Below are 2,830 nucleotides of genomic sequence, written 5' to 3'. Positions count from 1 at the left end.
AAAACAAAACAAAAACACACACACAAAAAAAAAACAAAAAGATAATTAATTCCTTTATGCCTGAGAAACACAACCCGGGTGAACACTAGCACAGACTTCTAGGAATCATCGACATGCTCAGTTTTGAATTCACTTTTGGTCCTTATGAGATCCAACACCTTTGACCGGGGTCAACTTTTTGCAACCCCCATTTTCAATGATGCAAACCCATACGGAGCAATGACCCAGCTGACGAGGGCCTCCTATTAGTTTCTAGTACACCAGTAGGTCCAATAAGCTAGATCTGAGTTTTGTTTGTTTTGCTTATTTTATGTTTATTTGTTTATACCCAGCCCTGCTCAGGGGCTACTTCCTGATCTGTGCTCAGGGTCCAGTTATGGGACCACATAGTGTTGGGATTAAACTTGAGTCTTTTGCATATAAAGCTTGCACTTAGCACGTAGAACCATTCCTCTCCATGTTTTTTTGTTTTATTTTGGGGCCACATCCATGGGTTCTTGGGGGAAGGGATCACTGTTCTGGCAGTGCTTGGGAAGCCATATGCAGTGCGGGAGATCAAACCCAGTTCAGCAGCATTCAAACACCTTCCCCGATGTACTCTCTTTGACCCTCCACATCTGGTTTTGACTTTGGTCCTAGCAGCAGCTGTCGGAGGAGTTTCTGTCCTGTCACTTACCATATGTCTATTTAAAAAAAAATGGGTCTGGAGAGATAGGATGGAGATAGGGCGTTTGCCTTGCATGCAAAAGGATGGTGGTTCAAATCCCGGCGTCCCATATGGTCCCCCAAGCCTGCCAGGAGCAATTTCTGAGAATAGAGCCAGGAATAACCCCTGAGCACTGCCAAAGTGACCCCCCCCCAAAAAAAAAATGACATGAAATGAACGAAACTGATAGTCATAATGGGGAGCTCCTTCCCTAAATACTAGCCTGTCTCTTTAAGGCCTGTGCTGTGTAATCTGATAAAAGTTATCATATAACCCAGTGTCTATCCAACGAGCTATATAAAAAAACAAAACAAAAAACAAACACACAAAAAAACCAGCTTATAAATACAAGGGACTAATGTGGCCAGTAGGTCAAAGTGAATCCCAGGTAAGAGGGTGGGGAATGAAAGAGAAGCCTTACTTCCACTTTCCTTCTCCACCAGTCTATTTTAAACTCCTGCTAAAGAAAGCTTGGCCAAGGAATAGAATCCAGGGGGCAAGAAATTGCCTCTCTGGGGGCTGGAGTGATAGCACAACAGGTAGGGTTCTTGCCTTGCACACAGCCAACCAGGTTTGATTCTCTACATCCCATATGGTTCCCCAAATCTGCCAGAAGTGATTCCTGAGTGCAGAGCAAGGAATAAGCCTGAGCACCTCTGTGTGTGGCCAAATCAAAAACAAAACAAAGAAAAGAAACTGCCTCTCTGATCTAAAGGCTTGTACAGTGCAGACCTCATTGCACCAAGAAGAGAGGGAAGCAGTGGATGAACTCGGAAGTAGGTTTAAGTATGAATCATTACACACACAAACTTGCCAGCAAAACCAGGAAGCCACAGGCAGCACTTTGGTAACTCCGTTGGAATAACAATTATAAACGGATTATAATCACTTAGCCAAAGCTGTGGGTCAGAAGACAACCTTCCCAAGAAAACATGAAAACCAAAGCCAACCCAACCCATGGTTATTTAGAACCCTAGATAAGAGCAAAATGAAGAAATGTTTGTTGTACTATTCCAACAGGTCGGGCCACCTCCTATCTCCATGGCTAGAATTCCTATTGCTCTTGGGTCCCTGGCATTTAGGACCAGTGCTGGAAGTGTGTGAATAGGCTAGGCATCACCAAGCACAGGGGGCATGCTAAAGTGCCTCCCCAAGCTGGTATGGAAATGGACAGAAATAGATACGTGCCAGGAGGGAGAACTTCTGGGTCAAAGGACAAGGATTTGGGAGTTGTCACAGCAATGCACTGATGTGATGTCAGAAAAGTCCTCTCTGGTGGGGAGGCTAGTCTGGTAGAGAGGAAGGAGGCTAGTCTGGAACACACAAGGCAGGAGGCAGAGGTGACAGGACCAGTGTTTGCTGTTTTGATGAATCACTGGCAGCTGGGCAGAGCCCAGTGGGAACAGCTGATAACTCCTTCAGTCCTTAGGGTGCTGGAAAATGAAGCTACAGAGGATATTTCAAGTTCACCTCAGTTAGGGACAGGGGACAAGATGGAGGGTCATGTTGAGTATTGGATCCTCGGCATAAGCTCAGACACCCAAGATTCTGGGGACTCCTGGGGTGGCCAACTTCTGGGAACTGGTAACCCCGAGTTGTCTGGGCCTCCTAGAAAACCTGGGTAGGGGTAGGACAGACACAGCTCAGGGACTGGACAGGCCCACGAAGGGTGTCTGGAATGATCTTACATTGGGTTGATTTCCAGGCACCCTGAGCTCAAGATGTGTTTACAGTGAGTTATCTGACTCTGCACACGGTGCGATTAGGTGTGGTTGCCAAGGAGCTGACCACAGCCTATAGGGCTTGGGACAAGTTCCCAAACAACTCAGAACTCCATGGGGAACATGGGGAGGTTTTAATTACAAAAGCAGGTGGGGGGAAAACTTAGAAATCTCATTGAAGGAAAATTGCTTTGCCCATTCCTAGATGCCAGGATACAAAATGCCAAGTGTTGGGACTCTCACATCCCATCCCCCACCTGTCCTAGCTAAGGAGCAGCGGGTGAGAAAAGCAAATGGAGCATTGACAAAAAAGCTGAGGATCAGCATCTAACCCTTTAAAATGTGTAGAACCAGAGGAGGCCAGAGTGATAGGACAGCAGGGAAGGCGTTTGCCTTGAATGTG

Source organism: Suncus etruscus, chromosome 7 (assembly GCF_024139225.1).
Source record: "Suncus etruscus isolate mSunEtr1 chromosome 7, mSunEtr1.pri.cur, whole genome shotgun sequence".
Lineage (NCBI taxonomy): Eukaryota > Metazoa > Chordata > Mammalia > Eulipotyphla > Soricidae > Suncus > Suncus etruscus.
This window is presented reverse-complemented; position numbering follows the sequence as displayed.